At 42.9% G+C, this 23,990-nt stretch overlaps 1 protein-coding gene across 3 annotated transcripts in view; it reads left to right on the top strand.

The window, feature by feature from the left end:
• The window catches only part of LOC140487179 (ephrin type-B receptor 2), a 718,490-nt gene that overhangs the window by 353,968 nt on the left and 340,532 nt on the right, over nt 1-23,990 (top strand). The window lies entirely within an intron of this gene.

Below are 23,990 nucleotides of genomic sequence, written 5' to 3' on the forward strand. Positions count from 1 at the left end.
TTCCAGATGCCGAAGAATCACAGATACATGAGATTGCAACTTGCTTTATTTCTGAAGACCCCAGTCAATGTAAATAGCTTCCAAACACCACTGGGCAAACTGTCCAATTCAACCTCAGAGAGATACCAGCGAGTGGGTTAACTCTGCAGGGAGGAAACAGATTTTCTAGTGGAGATCAAAAACAATGACTCTGGCCTTCTCAGTGTTAAGTTGGAGAAAATTTCTTGCCACTATTGCAGCTATCAGACAAACTGATAATAATAGTAGGTGAGGTAGAGTTTGATGCCATCAGTGTGAATGTGAATCCTGAGGCTGTCATTGTCTTAACTCTGTGATGTACGCTCTACAGTCAAAGCTGTGGACATACAGTCTAACCCAGTCTATAACCGGCTGATTTCCCTAATCCATGCATTAATCAATTCAGGTAATTAATTAAGTGAACAAAGCTTGGCCACTTTAATTGTGAATTGACTTCTCACATTGCAAATAACCTTTCAAAACCGGAATAATCTAACAAATTAGTTTGACAGTGAAGTGAAGAGTGAACAGCTGGCTGGGATAATCTGTCACAATGCGAGAGCATGTTGAGTTAAATGTGGTCAGACCAGAAGATGCTCAAACACTGTCAGCACAGTTCTGAAAAGCAAAATCTGTCTCTCTTATTGCTAATTGGAAATATCATATGACTTGCAAGGTGAAGTTTGATTGACTTCCTAATTGAAATGTTTTGAGCTCAATGAATCAGTGATCAAACTCTGTCACCATCTGCATTGGCTTTCAATTTGTTCAACGCAGTAAAATTGGGGTATTAATGACTATTAATTGGGGTATTAATAACATAATTAATGTTAATTATGGCCCATTTCCCCGATTTCTAGCATTACATTACTGAATTGTTGATCCCCTTGCTCCACCACAAACCATTATAGCTTCCTATCCCAGTTACCAAACAAATCAGGCTCACATGGGGGATCCATGATCTTCTGACAGATGACACTGAGATTCAATGACCTTCTAATGTGCAGTAGAGGGAACCTGGAACCCTCTAACAGGCAAAACCGGGAGTCTACGATAATCTGACAGGCAACAGTAGCGGCCCAGAACTCTTGCACGGGCAGCACTAGGTATCCAGGACCCGCTGACAGACAGCACTGGGAGTCCACAACCCTCTGCCAGGCAGCATTCGGTGTCCGAAATCCTTTGAGAAACAGCACTGGGTGTGCACAACCCTATACCAGACAGGACTGGGTATCTGAGATCCTTTGAAAGGCAGTACTGGGAGTCCATCACCCTCTGCCAAGCAGCACTGACACATGGCCGACCGCTCTTGATGGTCCTGTTTCTTCCCAACCTTTTTTTTATTGATCTGTCTGCAAAGTATTTTGCCAGTTTTTTTCATACCCTTTATAACATAATTTCATAATTCCACTTTTTCTTTTTGACTTATCTCCTAATCTCTTTGGATTTTGTCTCTGTTCATATACTCTCTATTGTCTTTGTATTTAATATTTGCCAGTTCCCTGATCCTTAATTGTTCCTTTGTGACTTTGTTCATTTGTGGAGTTACTAATGTTTAGTTTGGTTTGTTTAATTCCTTTTACTGGATTACATTATTGAGTCCTCTGTCCTGCACTCTTTTAAATACCTTGTGTATCCCTTAAGTATTTTGTAACTTTCAATGAGATGACCCCTTATTCTTTGAAATGCTAGAGAATATTGGAACAAGTCTGGTGCTCCTTTGTTGCACTTCCTCTGTGGCAATACTATATTCACTGAGATAAGGAGACAAAATAGCACACAGTGCTTCTGGTGCAGTCCAACCAAGCTCCTATATAACTGAAGCAAAACTTCACTATACCTGTACTCAAACCCGCTCTTAATAAAGACTAACATTCCATTAGCCTTGCTGCACCTTGCTTTGAATGATTTATTGGTCCTTTTGGACATTCAGACTTTCCAACTGTTTCCAGATTAAAAATACTTTGTACAGTTGTTTCTCTGACCAAAGTGAATTTCCTCCCATTTTACACAGTATATTTATTTACCGCATTCTTGCCCATACACTAAGCTTGTCCAAATCCTCCTGAAGCCATTTTACAACATCCTCACAACACACATTCCCACTTACCTTTGCATCATTCACAAATTTGGAAATATTACCTTTGGTCTCCAACTCCAAGTTGTAAATATATATTCTGAATAGTCATAGTGCAAGTGCTGATCCTTGCAGTATTGTATTAGCCACGATCTGCCAATGTGAGAATGACCCATTCAAAGTCATAGCGTCATTCCAACAGGATGGAAACAGGCCCTTTGATCCAATTTGCCCATGCCACCCAGTTTTCACTATTGAAACTAGACCCATTTGCCGATATATAGTCCATATCCCACCATACTGATCCTATTCACATACCTGTCTAAATGTTTCTTGAAAGACAAAATTATGATCATTTCCACCACTACCTCTGGCAACTGGTTCAAGACACTCACCACCACTTTGTATGAAACAAAATTACCCCACTCAACCCTTCTATATCTCTCCCCTCTCACCCTCAATCTATGCCCTCTAATTTTAGACTTCTCTATCATTTGGAAAAACTGTCAGCTATCTACCTTATCTATGCCCCTCATGATTTTATAGACCTCTATAAGGTCGCCTTCAGTCTCCTACACTCCAGGGAAAAAAATCCCAGCCTATTCAACCTCTCATTATAGTTCAAAACTTCCAGTCCAGATAGCATCCTGGTAAGTCTTTTCAGCACTCTTTCTGGTTTAATAAAAGCAGGTCAGTGGTAGGGTGATCAGAAACGCACACAGTACTCCAAATGTGACCTCAGCAATGTCTTGTAACACTGTAACAAGATGTCACAACTCCTACACTCAATCCTTTGACTGATGAAAGCAAGCGTTCTGAAAGCCTTCTTCACCACCTTGTCTACCTGTGACTCCGTTTTCAAGGAGCGATGAACTTGCACCCCTAGATCTCTTTGTTCTATAACAGTCCTCAAGACCTTACCATTGACCGTGTAAGTCTTGCCCTGATTTGCTTTACCAAAATGCAACACCTTGCATTTATTTAAATTAAACTCTATATTGACTGTTTTCTGCCTGTTAGCCAATCATTAATCCATGCCAGTACATTACCTCTGATCCAATGTGCTTTTTTTTACTAACCAGCCTTTTTTTATCAAAAGCTTTCTAAAAATCTAAATATACTACACCCATGGGCTCTCCTTTCTTAATCATGTTAATAACATCTTCAACAAATTCCAGCAACACTATGGATTCTGGGTAATCCAAGATGGAGGACAGGAAAATATTTCTGGCTGTAACAGCTGCACCTATTGAGGTATTTTAGGTGTTGGAGGTGATTTCCTCAAATTCCAGGAGCATAATTACTATTTTATATGCTGTTGCATTGTTTTGGAACTTTGGAAAAAAAAGTCAAAACAACAGCAGTTTTAAAAGGGACAAGAACAGACAAAGAAGCACATGGTGAGGTCAGTGCAGGAGTGAGAGAGAAAGAAACTGACACAGCAGTGAACCGGCACAGATACTGCCTTTGCTGTTGGAATTCATGTGTTGCTGGACATTGGAGTGCATCTGGGAAAATTAACAAACAGTGAAATTCACAACTGATCTTGGAGGAAATGTTTGGGTGAGGTTCACAGCACAGAAGCAGATAAATGTATTGTTTTTAAGTGTGACCTACAGAAAGTCTGCAGTAGTGAGTAGAGTTGGTTCTTTCTTGAGTATATGTTTCTTGAGATATGTCTCTTGATTAAACTTAAAATATAAGCCATAACGATTAATTTAACCTGGGGCAGTGTTTTGTAGAGGAATAAGATGGCGTTATTTTCTGAGTCTGTAAATTGTGAAGGAGCAAAAATGACCTCTGGTAGAGTGATATGTGCTTCTTGTCAGATGTGGGAGTTTAAAGAGAGTTTAAGGGTTACTGCAGATTATATCTGCAATAAATGAGTTGGTTGCAAATCTTATCAGATCGAATGGATCGGTGGGAGAGACAGTTAGAAACAATGAGGATTTTGCAATAGCAACAGTGTGTGATGGATGACAGTTATAGGAAGGGGGTGAAAGTCTCAGATACAGTTACATAGATGGGATAACTCCAGGAACGGTAAGAAAGGTAGGCAGCTAGTGTAGGAACCTTTTGTGGCTATCCCCATTTCAAACAAGTATGCTGTTTTGGAAAATGTAGGGGTGATGGATTCTCAGGGGAACGTAGCACGCACAGCCAAGTTTCTGGTATTGAGCCTGGCTGTAATGCAATGAGGGGTACTTTGGGTCCCAAGAGATCAATAGTGTTAGGGGACTCTCCAGTCTGAGGTACAGACAGACATTTCTGTGGCCAGCAGTGAAAAATCAGAATGGTGTGTTGCTTTCCTGGTGCCAGGATCAAAGATGTCTCAGAGAGGGTACAGAATGTTCTCAAGGGAGAGAGAGGCCAGCAAGAGGTCATTGTCCACATTGGAACCAATGACATAGGAAGGTTGAATTTCTGAAGGGAGTTAGGCAGGAATTTAAAAAGGAGGTCCTCGAGAGTAGTAATATCTGGATTACTCCCATTGCTATGAGCTAGTGAGGGCAGGAATAGGAGGATAGAGCAGATGAATGCATGGCTGAGGAGCTGGTGTTTGGGAGAAGGATTCACATTTTTGGATCATTGGAATCTCTTTTGGTGTAGAAGTGACCTGCACAAGAAGGACAGATTGCACCTAAATTGAAAGGGGACTAATATACTGGCAGGGAAATTTGGTAGAACTGCTAAGAAGGATTTAAACTAGTATGGTGGGGGTGAGGTGGGGGGGGAGGGTACCCAGGGAGATAGTGAGGGAAGAGATAAATCTGAGACTGGTACGGTTGAGAACAGACATGAGTCAAACAGTCAGGGCAGGCAGGGACAAGGTAGGACTAATAAATGAAACTGCATTTATTTCAATGCAAGGGGCCTAACAGGGAAGGCAGATGAACTTGGGGCTTGGTTAGGAACATTGGACTGGGATATCATAACAATTACAGAGAAATGGCTCAGGGATGGGCAGGACTGGCAGCTTAATGTTCCAGGATACAAATGTTACAGGAAGGATAGAAGGGGAGGCAAAAGAGGAGGGGGAGTGGCGATTTTGATAAGTAATAGCATTACATCTGTACTGAGGGAGGATATTCCTGGAAATACATCCAGGGAAGTTATTTGGGTGGAATGAGAAATAAGAAAGGGATGATCACCTTATTGGGATTGTATTATAGACCCCCCAATAGTCAGAGGGAAATTGAGAAACAAACTTGTGAGGAGATCTCAGCTATCTGTAAGAATAATAGGGTGGTTATGGTCAGGGATTTTAACTTTCCAAACGTAGACTGGGACTGCCGTAGTGTTAAGGGTTTAGATGGAAAGGAATTTGTTAAGTGTGTACAAGAAAATTTTCTGATTCAATATGTGGAAGTACCTCCGAGAGAAGGTGGAAAACTTGACCTACTCTTGGGAAATAAGGCAGGGCAGGTGAGGTGTCAGTGGGGGAGCACTTTGGGGCCAGCGACCATAATTCCATTAGATTTAAAATAGTGATGGAAGAGGATGGACCAGATCTAAAAGTTGAAGTTCTAAATTGGAGAAAGGTCAATTTTGACGGCATTAGGCAAGAACTTTCAAAAGCTGATTGGGGGCAGATGTTTGCAGGTAAAGGGACGGCTGGAAAATGGGAAGCCTTCAGGAATGAGATAACGAGAATCCAGAGAAAGTATATTCCTGTTAGGGTGAAAGGAAAGGCTGGTAGGTATAGGGAATGCTGGATGACTAAAGAAACTGAGGGTTTGGTTAAGAAAAAGAAGGAAACGTATGGCATATGTAAGGTATAGACAGGATGGATCAAGCGAATCCTTAGAAGAGTATAAAGGCAGTAGGAGTATACTTAAGAGGGAAATCAGGAGGGCAAAAAGGGGACATGAAATATCTTTGGCAAATAGAATTAAGGAGAATCCAAAGGGCTTTTACATATGTTAGCAGCACGGTGGCACAGTGGTTAGCACTGCTGCCTCACAGCGCTAGAGACCTGGGTTCAATTCCCGCCTCAGGCAAATGTCTGTGTGGACTTGGCATATACTCCCCATGTCTGCTCCGGTTTCCTCCCACAATCCACAAATATGCAGGTTGGGTGAATTGGCCACAGTGTTAGGTGAAGGGGTAAATGTAGAGGTCTGGGTGGGTTGCTCTTTGGAGGGTCAGTGTGGACTTTTTGTGCCGAACGGCCTGTTTCCACACTGTAAGTAATCTAATCAAATACATTAAGGACAAAAGGGTAACTATGGAGAGAATAGGGCCCCTCAAAGATCAGCAAGGCGGTCTTTGTGTGGAGTCGCAGAAAATGGGGGAGATACTAAGCTAGTATTTTGCAGCAGTATTTACTGTGGAAAAGGATATGGAAGATATAGAAAGTAGGGAAATAGATGGTGACACCTTGCAAAATGTCCATATTACAGAGGAGGAAGTGCTGGGTGTCTTCAAATGCATAAATCCCCAGGACCTGATCAGGTGTACCCGAGAACTCTGTGGGAAGCTAGAGAAGTGATTGCTGGGCCTCTTGCTGAGATATTTGTGTCATCGATAGTCACAGGTGAGGTGCTAGAAGACTGGAGGTTGGCTAATGTGGTGCCACTCTTTAAGAAGGGTAGTAAGGACAAGCCAGGGAATTATAGACCAGTGAGCCTGACATTGTTGGTGGGTACATTGTTGGAGGGAATCCTGAGGGACAGGATGTACATGTATTTGGAAAGACAAGGACTGATTAGGGATAGTCAACATGGCTTTGTGCGTGGGAAATCATGTCTCACAAACCTTATTGAGTTTTTTAAAGAAGCAACAAAGAGGATTGATGAGGACAGAGCGGTAGATGTGATCTATATTGACTTCAGTAAGGCATTCGACAAGGTTCCCCATGGGAGATTGGTGAGCAAGGTTAGATCTCACGGAATGCAGGGCGAGAGCGGCGGGAGCTGGGTGTAAGTTCAGGCGGAGCGCAAAGCCGGTCGAGAAGGTAAGCGATTGCTATTAGAGTGGGTGTGTTCTAAACCCCAGGTCCTACAAGGTAGGGTCTCCCTCCCTCCCTCCTCCTCTAACCTAAATTAAGAGTCCACAGACTTGCCACAAGAAGAGGGTCTAAGGAAGTTTGGATCGAAGAGTGAGGCTTCAGCTCAGGAGTCTTTGACAAGGAGGTCGAGTGAAGTGATTACACCACAGTTGAATAGGGTGAAGACATGACTGCCCAGCTGATTCAGTGCGCTACGTGCTTGATGTGGGAGGTCAACGACTCTGGTGTGTCTGGCTCGTATATGTGTGGAAAGTGTGTGCACGTTCAGCTATTGACCGAGCATATTGCAGCGCTGATGAAAGAACTCGAGGACCATAGGCTCATCCGAGAGACGAGATCTTTCTGGACAAGACCTTCAGCGAGGTTATTACACCAATCATGCCAGAAGAGACCAGACGATGAGGAAGGCAGAGAGGAGACAGGTGCAAGAGACCCCGGGAGAAGTACCTGTCAGGAACAAGTTGAAGCTTTTGGAAACAGGGAAGACTGATGACACTGCCAGTTCACAAGGCGGCCAGGTCTGTTAATCAAAAGTTGGCGCAGAGGCAGAGCGGAAGAGTCAGACATCGCACAGAGCCGTGGTAATAGGGGACTCCATCGTGAGAGGAACTGACCGGGGTTTTTGTGGCAGCAGACGGGATTTAAGGATGGTGTGTTGCCTTCCTGGTGCCAGGGTGAAAGACATCGCGGACAGAGTGCAGGAAATCCTCAAGAACGAGGGTGAAGAGCCAGAGGTGGTGGTACATGTCGGCACAATTGATGTCGGGAAGAAGAGGAGGAATATACTACAGCGGGATTTCGGAGAACTAGGAAGAAGGCTGAAAAGCAGGACGTCCAAGGTGGTTATCTCCGGTTTGCTTCCAGTTCCTCAGGCTGGTGTGGCCAGAAACAGGGAGATAATGGACTTGAACGTGTGGTTGGGGAACTGGTGCAGGAAGCAAGGATTTAAGTTCTTGGATCACTGGGATATACTTTGTGGCAAGCAAAAATTCTACAAGAGAGATGGTTTGCACCTTAATAGGTTAGGGGCCAGCATTCTGGCAGGCAGGTTTTTTACTGCAACACAGCTCCATTTAAACTAAGTAGCGGGGGTGGGGGAGGGGACAAACTGGATGTTTAAAAAGGAAATTGAAGGGAAACTTACAACAAGAGAAGTCAAGAAAGACAACTGTATCAATGAGGCAGAAAACTTGGAAAGGGATCATGCTGTAAGATTGAGTGAAATAGGGGTTGATGGGAAGGGTGAGGGCAGTAACCAATTAAAAATACTGTAAATGAATGCACAAAGCATTAGACATAAGATGGATGAGCTTGAGGCTCTTTTGGAAATTGGCAGGCACGATATTGTGGGGATAACTGAGACGTGGCTTCAAGTGGACAGGGCCTGGGAAATGAATATTCAAGGCTAAACATGCTATCGTAAGGACAGACTAACGGGCAGAGGGGGTGGGTGGCCTTGTTGGTAAGGGAGGATATTCAGTCCCTTGCGCGGGGGGACCTAGAATCAAGGGATGTAGAGTCAGTGTGGATAGAGCTGCGAAATACTAAGGGTAAAAAGACCCTCTTGGGAGTCATCTACAGGCCCCCAAACATTAGTCTGGATGTCAGATGTAAGTTGAATCAGGAGCTGAAATTGGCCTGTCGCAAAGATGTTACTACAGTTGTTATGGGGGATTTTAACATGCAGGTAGACTGGGAGAATCAGGATGGTAATGGACCTCAAGAAAGAGACTTTGTGGAGTGCCTCAGAGATGGATTCTTAGAGCAGCTGGTGCTGGAGCCTACCAGGGAGAAGGCAATTCTGGATCTGGTATTGTGTAACAAACCAGAATTGGTCAGAGACCTCGAAGTGAAGGAGCCATTGGGAAGTAGTGATCATAATACATTAAGCTTCAATCTGCAATTTGAGAGGGAGAGGGTACAGTTGGACGTGACAGTACTTCTGTTGAATAAAGGGAACTATGGAGCTGTGAGGGAGGAGCTGGCCAAAGTTCAATGACCGTGGAGGAACAATGGTGGATATTTCTTTGTATAATGCAGAAGTTGCAGGATCAGTTCATTCCTAAAAGGAAGAAAGATCCCAGGAGGAGGCATGGGCAGCCATGGCTGACGAGGGAAGTTAAGAAACATATAAAGTTAAAAGAGAAAAAGTATAACATAGCAAAGATAAGTGGGAAAACTGAGGACTGGGAAGCTTTTAAAGAGCAACAGAGGATTACTAAGAAGGAAATACGCAGAGGAAAAATGAGGTACGAAGGTAAACTGGCCAATGATATAAAAGAAGATAGTAAAAGCTTTTTTAGGTATGTGCAAGGCAAAAAAATGGTTAGGACTAAAATTGGGCCGTTGAAGACAGAAACAGGGGAATATATTACGGGGAACAAAGAAATGGCAGAAGAATTAAATGGGTACTTCAGATCTGTGTTCACTGGGGAAGACACAAGCAATCTCCCTGAGGTAACAGTGGCTGAAGGACCTGAACTTACGGGAATTTATATTTGCCAGGATTTGGTGTTGGAGAGACTGAAGGTTGAAGGTCTGAAGGTTGATAAGTCTCCGGGGCCTGATGGTCTACATCCCAGGGTACTGAAGGAGGTGGCTCGGGAAATTGTGGATGCGTTGGTGATTATTTTCCAGGGTTCGATACATTTGGGGTCGGTTCCTGAGGATTGGAGCGTGGCTAATGTTATACCACTTTTTAAGAAAGGTGGGAGAGAGAAAGCAGGAAATTATAGACCAGTTAGTCTGACCTCAGTGGTGGGAAAGATGCTGGAGTCTATTATAAAGGATGAAATTACGGCACATCTGGATAGTAGTAACAGGATAGGTCAGAGTCAGCATGGATTTATGAAGGGGAAATCATGCTTGACTAATCTTCTGGAAATTTTTGAATATGTAACTCTGAAGATGGACGAGGGAGATCCAGTAGATGTAGTGTACCTGGACTTTCAGAAAGCTTTTGATAAAGTCCCACACGGGAGGTTAGTGAGTAAAATTAGGGCGCATGGTATTGGGGGCAAAGTACTAGATTGGATTGAAAATTGGTTGGCTGATAGGAAACAAAGGGTAGTGATAAATGGCTCCATTTCGGAATGGCAGGCAGTGACCAGTGGGGTACCGCAGGGATCCGTGCTGGGACTGCAGCTTTTTACAATATATGTTAATGATATAGAAGATGGTATCAGCAATAACATTAGCAAATTTGCTGATGATACAAAGCTAGGTGGCAAGGTGAAATGTGATGAGGATGTTAGGAGATTACAGGGTGACCTGGATAAGTTAGATGAGTGGGCAGATGCATGGCAGATGCAGTTTAATGTGGATAAATGTCTGGTTATCCACTTTGGTGGCAAGAACAAGAAGGCAGATTACTACCTCAATGGAATCAATTTAGGTAAAGGGGCAGTACAGAGAGATCTGGGTGTTCTTGTACACCAGTCAATGAAGGCAAGCATGCAAGTACAGCAGGTAGTGAAGAAGGCTAATAGCTTGCTGGCCTTCATCACAAGAGGAATTGAGTATAGAAGCAAAGAGGTGCTTCTGCAGCTGTACAGGGCCCTGGTGAGACCACTCCTGGAGTACGGTGTGCAGTTCTGGTCTCCAAATTTGAGGAAAGACACTCTGGCTATTGAGGGAGTGCAGCGTAGGTTCACGAGGTCAATTCCTGGAATGGCGGGATTACCTTACACTGAAAGACTGAAGCGACTGGGGTTGTATACCCTTGAGTTTAGAAGACTGAGAGGGGATCTGATTGAGACATATAAGATTATGAAAGGATTGGACACTCTGGCAGCAGTTGGTGATTATTTTTCCGCTGGTTATAGACCAGTTAGTCTGACCTCAGTCCGCATGTTTCCACTGATGGGTGAGTGCCAAACCAGAGGACACAGCTTAAAAATACGGGGTAGACCATTTAGGACAGAGATGAGGAGAAACTTCTTCACCCAGAGATTGGTAGCTGTGTGGAATGCTCTGCCCCAGAGAGTAGTGGAGGCCCAGTCTCTGGATTCATTTAAGAAAGGGTTGGATAGAGCTCTCAAAGATAGTGGAATCAAGGGTTATGGAGATAAAGCAGGTAGAGGATACTGATTAGGAATGATCAGCCATGATCATATTGAATGGCGGTGCAGGCTCGAAGGGCTGAATGGCCTTCTCCTGCACCTATTGTCTATTGTCTATTGTCTAACTAGCCATTGGGATACAGAACTGGCTCAAAGGTAGAAGACAGAGGGTGGTGGTGGAGGGCTGTTTTTTAGACTGGAGGTCTGTGATCAGTGAAGTTCCACAAGGCTCAGTGCTGGTCCTCTACTTTTTGTCATTTATATAAGTGATTTGGTTCCGGGCATAAGAGGTATAGTTAGTAGGTTTGCAGATGACACCAAAATTTGAGGGGTCATGGACAGCGAATAAGGTTACCTCAGATTACAACAGGATCTTGATCAGATGGGCCAATGAGCCGAGAAGTGGCAGATGGAGTTTATTTCAGATAAATGCGAGTCCTGCATTTTGGAAAAGCAAATCTTAGCAGGACTTATACACTTAATGGTAAGGTCCTAGAGAGTGTTGCTGAACAAAGAGACCTTGAAGTGCAAGTTCATAGCTCCTTGAAAGTAGAGTTACAGGTAGATAGGATAGTGAAGAAGGCGTTTGATATGCTTTCTTTTATTGGTCGGAGTATTGAGTACAGGAGCTGGGATGTCATGTTGCGGCTGTACAGGACATTGGTTAGGCCACTGTTGAAATACTGCATGCAATTCTGGACTCCTTCCTATCGGAAAGATGTTGTGAAAATTGAAAAGGTTCAGAAAAGACTTACAAGGATGTTGCCAGGATTGGAGGATCTGAGCTACAGGGAGAGGCTGAGCAGGCTGGGGCTGTTTTCCCTGGAGTGTCGAAGGCTGAGGGGTGACATTATAGAGGTTTCCAAAATTATGAGGGGCATGTATAGGATAAATAGACAAAGTCTTTTTCCTGGGAAGGGGAGTCCAGAACTAGGGGGCATAGGTTTAGGGTGAGAGGGCAAAGATATAAAAGGGACCAAAGGGGCAACTTTTTCATGCAGAGGTTGGTACGTGTAGGGGATGAGCTGCCAGAGGAAATGGTGGTACAATTTCTAGTAACTATAGGCCGGTGAGCCTCACTTCTGTTGTGGGCAAAGTCTTAGAGAGAATTGTAAGGGATAGGATTTATGAACATCTGGATAGGAATAATGTGATCAAGGATAGTCAGCATGGTTTTGTGAAGGGCAGATCGTGCCTCACAAACCTTATTGAATTCTTTGAGAAGGTGACTAAGGAGGTGGACGAGGGTAAAGTGGTAGATGTGGTGTATATGGATTTTAGTAAGGCATTTGATAAGGTTCCCCATGGTAGGCTACTGCAAAAAATACAGAGGTATGGCATTGAGGGTGAGTTGGAGGTTTGGATTAGGAATTGGCTGGCTGGAAGAAGACAGAGGGTAGTAGTTGATGGTAAAGGTTCATCTTGGAGTGCAGTTACTAGCGGTGTTCCGCAAGGATCTGTTTTGGGACCATTGCTGTTTGTCATTTTTATAAATGACCTGGAGGAGGGGCTAGAAGGTTGTGTAAGCAAGTTTGCGGATGATACAAAAGTTGGTGAATTTGTTGATAGTGAGGAAGGATGTGTCAGGTTACAGCGGGATATAGATAAACTGCAGAGCTGGGCAGAAAGGTGGCAAATGGAGTTCAATGTGGGTAAGTGTGAGGTGATTCACTTTGGTATGAGTAACAAAAAGATGGGGTACTGGGCTAATGGTCGGATACTTGGTAGTGTGGATGAGCAGAGGGATCTTGGTGTCCATGTACACAGGTCTCTGAAAGTTGCCACCCAGGTAAATAGTGCCGTGAAGAAGGCATATGGCATACTGGCTTTTATTGGTAGAGGAATTGAGTTCCGGAGTCCTGAGATCATGTTGCAGTTGTATAAGACTCTGGTGCGGCAGCATCTGGAGTATTGTGTGCAGTTTTGGTCACCATACTATAGGAAGGATGTGGAGGCACTGGAACGGGTACAGAAGAGATTTACCAGGATGTTGCCTGGTATGGTAGGAAGGTCGTATGAGGAAAGGCTGAGGCACTTGGGGCTGTTTTCATTGGAGAAAAGAAGGTTTAGGGGTGACTTGATAGAGGTGTACAAGTGATTAGGGATTTAGATATGGAGTCAGCTATTACGAGGGGACGTAGCTTTAAATTAAGGGGTGGTAGGTGTAGGACAGATGTTAGGGGTAGATTCTTTACTCAGCAAGTCGTGAGTTCATGGAATGCCCTGCCAGTAGCAGTGGTGGACTCTCCCTCTTTATGGGCATTTAAACGGGCATTGGATAGGCATATGGAGGATGGTGGGCTAGTGTAGGTTAGGTGGGCTTGGATCGGCGCAACATCGAGGGCCAAAGGGCCTGTACTGTGCTGTATTTTTCTATGTTCTATGTTCTATGTTCTAATTGTAACAGTTAAAAGGCATTTGGATGGGTATATGATTAAGAAGGGTTTGGAGAGATATGGGCTGCGTGCTGGCAGGTGGGAAGAGATTGTGTTGGGATATCTGGTCGGCATGAACAGGTTGGACTGAAGGGTCTGTTTCCATACTGCACATCTCTATGACTCTATTTCTCTGAGTTAATCAAATGTGATTTGCCATTCTGTCTGTGACCAATCAAGTAATTATGAACTAAGTGTCCACTTATTCAATCCTTTATAATAGTTTCTAGTTTTTCCTCATCACTGATGTAAAGCTCACTAATCTGCAATGCCCTGGTTTCTCTCTTGCTCCCTTCTTAAATAGTAGGGTGGCATTTGCTGCCTTCGAATCCACAGGTATTGTTTCAGAATCTATAGTACTTTAGGAATAATCGTCAAATCATTGACTATTTCTACAGCTACTTGCTTCAACATTCTGGGATGTATAATCTAAGGTCCTGGATATTGGTCACCTCTCAGCCCCATACTCATTTACATTAGATTCCCGACAGTGTGGAAACAGGCTCTTCAGCCCAACCAGTCCACACCGACCCTCCGAAGAGTAACCCACCCAGACCCATTTCACTCTAACCAATGTACCTAACACTATGGGCAATTTACCATGGCTAATTCACCTGACCTGCACATTTTTGGAATGTGGGAGGAAACCAGAGCACACCCACACAGACACAGGAAGAATGTGTAAACTCCACTCAGACAGTCACCCGAGGCCAGAATCGAACCTGGGACCCTGGTGCTGTGAGGCAGCAGTGCTAACCACTGAACCACCATGCTTGCCTGTTCTTATGGTGTGTAGAAAGATTTCTCTATAAACATATGTAGGGCATGAGATCCAGTAGAAATACTAATTTCCTTCAAGTCCTCATTCTTTATGGCCACTTGAATCTTTAATTCTGGGAGATCTCTTGTGTCTTCGTCAATGAAAACAAAGTAATTATTTAGCTTCTCCATTTCTCTCCTCCCCATTGTAAATTATCCTAATTGTCTATCATGGACCCACTTTCGTTTTATTCACATATTTCCATTTTATATACTTAAAGAAGCATTTACAATCCAGTTTTTAGTTTTTTTTTGCTTGATTGCATTTATATTGTAAAACCTTTTTCTTTGGTTTCTCAGTTTCTTGGTCCTCGCTTCTTATTCTTTAAAGCTCCCTATCCTCAGAATTTTTGCTACTTCTGGCAACTTCCCAGGCCTTCTATAGAACATATAACAGAGAACATTACAGCACAGTGCAGGCCCTTGGGCCCTCGATGTTGTGCTGACATATGGGACCAATCTGAAGCCCATCTCTCTTACACTATTCCATTTCCATCCATACGCCTATCCAATGACCATGCAAATGCCCTTAAAGTTGGCGAGTCTATTACTGTTGCAGGCAGTGCGTTCCACAACCCTACTACTACTACCACTACTACTACTACTACTACTACTGGGCGGCACGGTGGCACAGTGGTTAGCACTGCTGCCTCACAGCGCCAGAGACCCGGGTTCAATTCCCACCTCAGGCGACTGACTGTGTGGAGTTTGCACGTTCTCCCCGTGTCTGCGTGGGTTTCCTCCGGGTGCTCCGGTTTCCTCCCACAGTCCAAAGATGTGCAGGTCAGGTGAATTGGCCATGCTAAATTGCCCGTAGTGTTAGGTAAGGGGTAGATATAGATGTAGGGGTATGAGTGGGTTACGCTTCGGCGGGGCGGTGTGGACTTGTTGGGCCGAAGGGCCTGTTTCCACACTGTAAGTAATCTAATCTAATCTACTCCGAGTAAAGAAACTACCTCTGACATCTGTCCTATATCAGTCACCCCTTAATTTAAAGTTATGTCCCTTTGTGCTAGCTATCGCCATCTAAGGAAAAAGGCTCTCACTGCCCAACCTATCTAACCCTCTGATTATCTTATACGTCTCAATGCTGCAGCATGACCTCATGTTTCCGAAATGCAATCCCCTTACCAATGAAAGCTAACATACCGTATGCTTCTAACAACTCTGTCAAACTGGGTAGCAACTTTCAAGGATCTATGTACCTGGACACTGAGATCTCTCTGCTCATCTACACTATCAGGAATCTTACCATTAGCCCAGTCCTCTGCATTTCTGTTACTCTTTTCAAAACGAATCACCTCATACCTTTCCGCATTAAACTCCATTTGCCATCTCTCAGCCCAACTCTGCAGCTTATCTATGTTCCTCTGTAACCTACAACATCCTTTATCATTATCCACAACTCTACCAACCTTAGTGTCATCTGCAAATTTACTGACCTATCCTTCTGTGCCCTCTTCCAGGTCATTTATAAAAATGACAAACAACAGTGCACCCAAAACAGTTCCTTGCAGTACACCACTAGTAACTGAACTCCAGGATGAATATTTCCCACCAACCACCACCCTCTGTTTTTTTTTCAGCTAGCCAATTTCTGATCCAAACCGTTAATCACCTTCAATCCCATGCCTCCGTATTTTGTGCAATAACCTACTGTGGGAATTCTTATCAAATGCCTAACATATACACCACATCAACCGCTTTACCCTCATCTACCTGTTTGGTCACCTTCTCAAAGAACTCAATAAGGTTTATGAGGCACGACCTACCCTTCACAAAACGGAATTGACTATCCCTAATCAACTTATTCCTTTCTAGATGATTAAAGATCCTATCTCTTATAAGCCTTTCCAACAGTTTACTCACAACCAAAGTCTATAATTTCTGGGGTTATCTTTACGTCCCTCCTTAAACATTTGCTATCCTCCAGTCTTCTGGCACTATTCCTGTAGACGATGACATAATGATCAAAGCCAAAGGCTCTGCAATCTCTTCCCTGGCTTCCTAGAGAATCCTAGGATAAATCCCATCCGGCCAGGGGACTTATCTATTTCCATGCTTTCCAGAATTGCTGACACCTACTCAGTGTGAACCTCAATCCCATTTAGTCTCATAATCTGTATCTCAGTATTCTCCTTGACCACAGTGTCTTTTTCTAGTGTAAACACTAACGAAAAGTATTCATTTAGCACTTGTCCTATCTCCTCTGACACCACACACAACCTCTCACTAAAATCCTTGATTGGCCCTAATCTTTCTCTAGTTGTTCTTTTATTCCTGATGCACCTTTAGAAAGCCTTAGGGTTTTCCTTGATCTGCCAGCAACTTATTATGTCCCCTCCTGGCTCTTCTTCGCTTTCTGTTTAGGTCTTTCCTGGATAACTTGGAACTCTTAAGTGCCCTAACTGAGCCTTTGCATCTCATCCTCATAACAGCCTTCTTCTTCCTCTTGACAAGAGATTCACTTCCTTAGTAAACCACTGCTCCCGCACTCGAGCACTTCCTCCCTGTCTGACAGTACATACTTATCATGGACCCGCAGTAGCTGGTCCTTGAATAAGCTCCATATTTCAATTCTCTTTTAATCTTAAACTCAAAACAGAAAATTGTGGTTGCTGGAAATCTAAAAACAAAAATCTAAATCAGAAACAGAAAGAGCTGCAGGTCAGGCAGTATTGTGGAAAGAAAGCATACTTCAGGCCCAGTGAAGAGCTGCTTCAGAATTAAATGCATACTTTGGCGCTGTCTTCACAGGTGACATCCCAAAAATGTTCGGGAGCATGGTCTAGTAAGAGGGAGAAACTGAAGGAAATTGGTATTAGTTGGGAAATTGAGGGAAAAGGGCCACCAAATTACCAGAACCCAATAATCTACATCCCAGAGTACATAAAGAAGTGACCGGAGAAATACTACATGCATTGGTGGTCATCTTTCATGACAATAGACTCAGGAACAGCTCCTGTAGATTGCAGAATAAATGACAAAAAGGGGGGAATGTAATGGAAAATTAACATTTATTGTGAAATCTATAAAAGCATGGTTGAAACAAAGAAGTAAGGGCCTGACTTTGCAAAGCATTGCAGACAGAAAAAATGTTAAGTTAAAACTGACAGTAGGGAATTACAAAGACAGTAAACTATTATATCAACACTCAAGGAATGAGAAAAACAACTCCATATGTGGAAAGGAACTCGAATGTTCCAGGCTCCTGGCCTTGAGATGTTGATAAGGAGAAGAGAAGTATAGTATAAAGGGAATATGTGAAAGCCGTCAGGCGCCCCTTACATGAGACGTCTTGCCAATGTATTGGGTCAACTCTGCAGAGTCCAAAAATCAACTTTTTCTTTGCTCTTACTAGCATTTGAGTCGAGTCGATTTAATTTCCATGGCACTAATGTGATTCCACCATTTAAGAAAGGAGGTAGAGAGAAAACATGGAATTATAGGTTGCTTTCGCCTGACATCGGTATTGAGGAAAATGCTAGAGTTATAGTTTGTTATAAAATATTGAATAGCAGAACATTTGGAAAAGTACGGCAGGATCACACAGAGTCAGCACAGATCACACAGAATTGACAAAAAGGAAACCATGCTTGACAAACCTACTGAAATACTTTGAGGATGTAACTATCAGAGTTGAGAGGGGGCGCCAGTGTATGTGGTTCTTTTGGACTTTCAGAAGGCTTTCAAATCAATTATTAGCCCGAAGATCTGAATGACCTACTTCTATTCTAGTTTCAATGTTTCTATTAGCCTGCTAAATGACATACTTTGAACAGATCCAGGAACTCAAAACTGGGCATCCATAAGATATTGTAGCAGCAGAATTGTACTCCAACATAATCTGCAACCTCATGGCCTGGGCCATATCTCCCACTCTACCTTTCCCATCAATCAGTTCTGGTTCAATGAAGAGTTCAGGCAGCACAGGCAAACCTGAAAATGGGATGCCAGACAAAACAGGACCATGGGTATGCCATTCAGCATTAGCAACAAGTAATAGACAGAACTAACCAATTCTACAACCAACAGAATAGATCTAAGCTCTGCAGTCCTGCCATAGCCATCACCTTCTTGAGCACAGGTTGGGTCAAATAATAACAATAATTGGTCCAGCTAGCAATGCCCACATCCCACAAATGAATTTAAAAAAAAATCTGTTTTAAGTGTGGCTCAAGCTTGCCCTGAGATGTTGGTGCCCATCGTCCAACATGAAGCAAGCTACAGGCTAACTTCACCAGATAACTGCTCTGATCTCTGTGACCAGTTTTCTCGATGTACAGCTTCTTTGGTCCATTTGATAAGATGGAAGGCTGAATAGTGAGGAGGCCAACACACCATTTCCTTGTGGGTAATTCACCTCACTGCTCAACAAAATTGTAAAGGAAGTTATGACAGCACCTAATTTCAGTATTAGCTCATTAATGTATGAGTATGATTTTCATTTTCGGATGATTTGTAGAATGATATACAAAGATCACGAGTTCAATTTTCAGATGAATCTTCATTAACTGTCAGTAGGGCTGCTGTGTGCAGTGATAGTATCAATATCTCTGGGCCAGTAGCGCTAGGTTCAAGTCCCACCTGCTTTAGTGCAGTGTAATAACATCTCTGGACAGGTAGATAAGGAAATATCTAAAAGTTGCGGTGAGATGTCAAGATGGGCCTCGCTGGACTTTGCGGCAATTTTACCACATGTCTCACCATACCTCATGTCATTCATTCATTCCCAATAAGGTTCTGGGCACTGTAATCAAAAGAATCCATACCCCCCCAAATATTTGCATGTTCAATTGAGGTATGTTTGTAAAGAGTTCTTTTGCAACAGAAGTTAGAAGCCATTAAACTTGAAAAGTAACAATTTGAGAAGAGGACAAAGTTTTCAGAGTAGTGTTAGACATTATATCCCCTCAAAACTCTGCAGTCAGTAAAATGATGACTGCTTCAATCTTGGCCTCAAATCCATTTTTCAGCCTGACTGGTGTCCATCTCAGTCTTGAATTCAAGTTCAATTACCTAACCCCCACTAGTCTCTGCAGCAATTCCTCTTCATTTCTGCATTAAATTTAACATTGCAATATAACAATCAAAGATACCTATTGCTCCATCCACTGTCCATATTTTAGAAAATCAGATCATAACCCCTTCTCTTTGCTTACAAACAGAAATTGAATTCAGTACAGAAACTAGTGCAGTGTTGGTCTGAGGCAATGGGAAGGATTCTACAGGACTGCTTCAAGCCAGTTGATTGCTCCATATTCAAGGATTCAGTAGCCAACCTAAACAAGTATGCCACTGCCATTACAGATTTCATTAGTAAGCATGTAGAAGACTGCATGCTGAAGAAGTTGGTGGGAATATTTTCAGACATCTTTAGCTTCTCTTTACAACATGTGAAGTCTCCACCTGCTTCAAGAAGAACATCATCATTCTATTGGCAAAGAAAAGTCATGCAGCGTGCCTCAATGATTACCACCCGGTGGCTCTGGCCTCCATAATTATGATGTGTTTCAAGAGGTTAGTCATGGCATGTATCAACTCTAACTTACCAAACTGCCTTGATCCTTTGCAATTTTCCAACTGGTGCAACAGGTCCACAGCAGATGCCAATCTCACTGACTCTTCCCTGGAACATCTAGATAACAAGGATACCTATATCACTTTCTTCAGGAAGTGGAGTGGAGAGCATGCCCTGTCTCCTTCAGTGCTGAGGTGGTGATGGTCTGACATGGTATGGCAACTGCTCTTTCGAAGACCTCAAGAAGCTACATAGAGTCATGAAGATAGCCCAGTCCATCACACAAACCGTTCATTGATTCCATCTATACTTCCTGCTGTATTGTAAAAGGAACCAACATAGTTAAAGACCCCTCCCAGACTGATTATACTCTCTTCTATCCTCTGATGTCAAGTGGAAGATGTAAAAGTTTGAATACTCATAAGAGCAGATTCAGTTTCTTCCCAGTTGTTCTCAGATTTTTGAATGGACCTCTCAAATGTTAATTCTGATCTCTCTTTCTCTGCTTATGTATCACTGTATTCTTCATTCTGTTCTGCTACATTGATGTACTTTGCATGGTATGATCTACCTGTACAGCACACAAAACAACACTTTTCACTCTAACTCAGTGCATAAAACAGCACAGCACCGTACAGGCCCTTTGGCTCTTAATGTTGCACCAATCTTTCATCCCAGTCTACCACCAGACTAACCTACATAGCCTTCATTGTACCATCTTCCATGTGCCTATCCAAGAGTCGCTTAAATGTCTCGAATGTACCTGACTCTACTACCACTGCTAGCAATGCATTCCACACACCCACCACTCTCTGACTAAATAACCTACCTCTGACATCTCCCCTAAACCTTCCTCCAATCACCTTAAAATTATGCCCCTTTGTGACAGCCATTTCTGCCCTGGGAAAAGTCTCTGGCTATCCACTCTATCATTTAGTACACCTCTATCAAGTCACTTCTCATTTTTCTTCGCTCCAATGAGAAAAGTCCTAACTCCCTTAACCTTTCTTCACAAGACATGCCCTTCAGTCCAGGCAGCATCCTGGTAAATCTCCTCTATACCATCTCTAAATCTTCTACATCCTTGCCATAATGAGTCAACCAGAACTGAACACAATACTCCAGTTGTGGTCTAATCAGCGCTGTACAGAGCTGAAGCATATCCTCGAGCTCTTACATTCAGTCCCCCTGCTAATGAAAGACAACACACCATATGCCTTCTTAACAACCCGATGAACTTGGGTGGCAACTTTGAGGGATCTATGGACATGACCCCAAGATCCCTCTGTTTTTCCACACTAACAAGAATCCTGCCTTTAGCACTGTATTTTGTATTCAAATTCGACATTCCAAAATGAATCATTTCACACTTTTCCACGTTGAACTCCATCTGCCACTTACGAGCCCAGTTTTGCATCCTGTCAACATCCCAGTACAACCTACAACAGCCTTCCACACTATCCACAACTCCACCAACCTTCGTGTCTTCGGCAAACTTACTAACCCACCCTTTCACTTTCTCATCCAAATAATTTTGAAAAATCGTAAAGAGTAGAGGTCTCAGAAGTGATCCCAATGGAACACCATGTGTAACAACAAATCAATCAATCAATGAGGGTGGCACAGTGGCTCAGTGGTTAGTACTGCTGTCTCACTGTCCCAGAGGCCCAGGTTCGATTCCAGCCTCGGGCAACTGTCTTTGTGGAGATTGCCTGTTCTCCCTGTGTCTGGGTGTTCCGGTTTCCTCCCATAGTTCAAAGATGTGCAGGTTAGATGAATTGGCCATGCTAAATTACCCGTAGTGTTCAGGGCTGACTGGGATGGGGCATTAGTCAGGAGTAGATGTAGAGCAATTGGGTAGCAGAATGGGTCTGGGTGTGATACTGTTTGGAGGCTTGGTGTGGATTTCTTGGACCAAATGGCCTGTTTCCACACTGTAGGGATTCTATCACTGAGATTGTGGAATATGATCTTTCACGCATGTATGTATTTTTTTCATAATACTTTTCACATCTCAGTTTACCTGCTATATATATAAAATGCTTCAAACACAAATAAAAGTAGCCATTAAACTCTGTTGATGAGGCATCACTTGTCAGCCTTTTTGACAAATATTTCATGTGTAGTCTGTGGATTGTTGGCAAAAATATTATGAGGCAAAGTGAACGGTCACCTTTTCACAAAAATGCACAGTACAAAATCATGTTCATTACCATTTTTGATCAGTGATTTTATGAAGATTTGTGCTAGATTATTAATCAAATATAGAGAAAATCTGTTCCATGATATAAATGAGAACTGACAAAAATTTGCTTTTGGTATTGACATGACCCACACAACACATCACAACCAAGTGAGAACTTTACAAAGATTCACATTGCTCTTACCCCTGAATTTACAACGCGTCGTGTTAAGTTGGGAGTGACTGGTTGGATGTGATCACATGGGGAAATACACATCACTGTCCATGTTGAATACAAGTGAGCAGTTCTGACAATATCATAGACCAAGGTTCATGGTCACTAATATAATTGTGCAGTTGTGTGAAGGTCATTTCAAGGTGTTTTGTTATTTGTTAGTCTATATGCCTTAAGGTCAGCCTGGACAGTGTGTTCTATTGGAAGGCTGGGCACACTACCATCAGCACAGATTTTTTCTGTTGGTGTTTCTGTTTGTTTGGATGGCTGAGTATACCTGGGAACCCTTGAGGGATAGTGTTCACATGTGGAATGATGTGTGTGAAGATTTGCAGGATAGTGGAGCATTCTGGAAGTTGGGCTACACTCAGTTGCTACTTATTTAAATGTGGAGGATTTCCTTCCAGCTGAATTGGGGGTGTAAACTTACAGAATTTATCTTTCTTTCTCAGCCAATTGAATAGTGCAACACCTAGGCTGCATGGAGTGGCAGAGCAAAGATCAGGAATTGACTATTGGGACTTGTAGATAATAATTCAGAAAATGTTGGGAATATGCTAATGATTATTAGTTTGCAAAGATCCACCAATTTGTGGTAAGTGAGTTGTATAATGAGTTTTAATTCTGCAGAAATTGCTGGACGGTCTGCTGTGCACTCCCATTTGCCGTGACTAAACTGAAAAGGTTGTTGTAAGCCTCCCTATTAACATTAATTGCCTATTATTAAATTGTTGGATTTGCCCTGTTAACACAAATGAATCTCATCACAGCCACTTAGACTTAATTTGTGTTATAACAATACTTATAATGATATTCTGAAATGTTGCTCAGCTTTGCAAACCCAGAAACAAAGATGGGAAGTTGTGGAGTCTCATTCCTGTAGATTGTAAATTGTTTCTTGATGTTGTTTTCCATTTTATACACTCATGGATGTGGGTGTCACTGTCAAAGCTGGTATTTTGTTACCCTTGAACTGTGTGTCTTGCTTGATCATTGCAAAGGCAGTTCAGGGTCAGCCACAACGCGATGGGCCTGGAGTCACTTGGAGTCCAGATCAGATAATGATGGCAGGTTGCCTTCTTTGAAGGACGTAGTGAAATAGATGGGTTTTTACAAATAATGGATTCATAGCAACGATTACTGAGACTGTTTTTTTTATTTCTATAAACATTAATTGATTTTGAATTCCAACAATTTCTATGGTGGAATATGAACCCACCCATGAATCCAGAACATTAATCTGGGCCTCTGGATTATTAGTGAAAAAGTGTGACGCTGGAAAAGCAGAGCAGGTCAGGCAGCATTCCAAGGAGCAGGAGAGTCAACATTTTGGGCCTGCGCCCTTCATCAGGAATGTGGGGAGGGAGGAGGAGACCTTCTCAAGGTGTGCATCTTTGGAAGAGGCTTTGCAATAAGGTAATAACGACCAAGAGAAAGTGAGGACTTCAGATGCTGGAGATCTGATTCAAAAAGTGAGGCACTAGAAAAGCTTTTGATCTCTGATCTCCAGCATCTGCAGTCCTCACTTTCTCCTCTGGATTATTAGTCTAGTGACATTACCACAAAGTCACCAATGTCCTTTGGTGTACTTATTTGCCAAGCTGGTGGAGAGAAAAGATTGTTCAGGAACT

Source organism: Chiloscyllium punctatum, chromosome 16 (assembly GCF_047496795.1).
Source record: "Chiloscyllium punctatum isolate Juve2018m chromosome 16, sChiPun1.3, whole genome shotgun sequence".
Taxonomy (NCBI): Eukaryota; Metazoa; Chordata; class Chondrichthyes; order Orectolobiformes; family Hemiscylliidae; genus Chiloscyllium; species Chiloscyllium punctatum.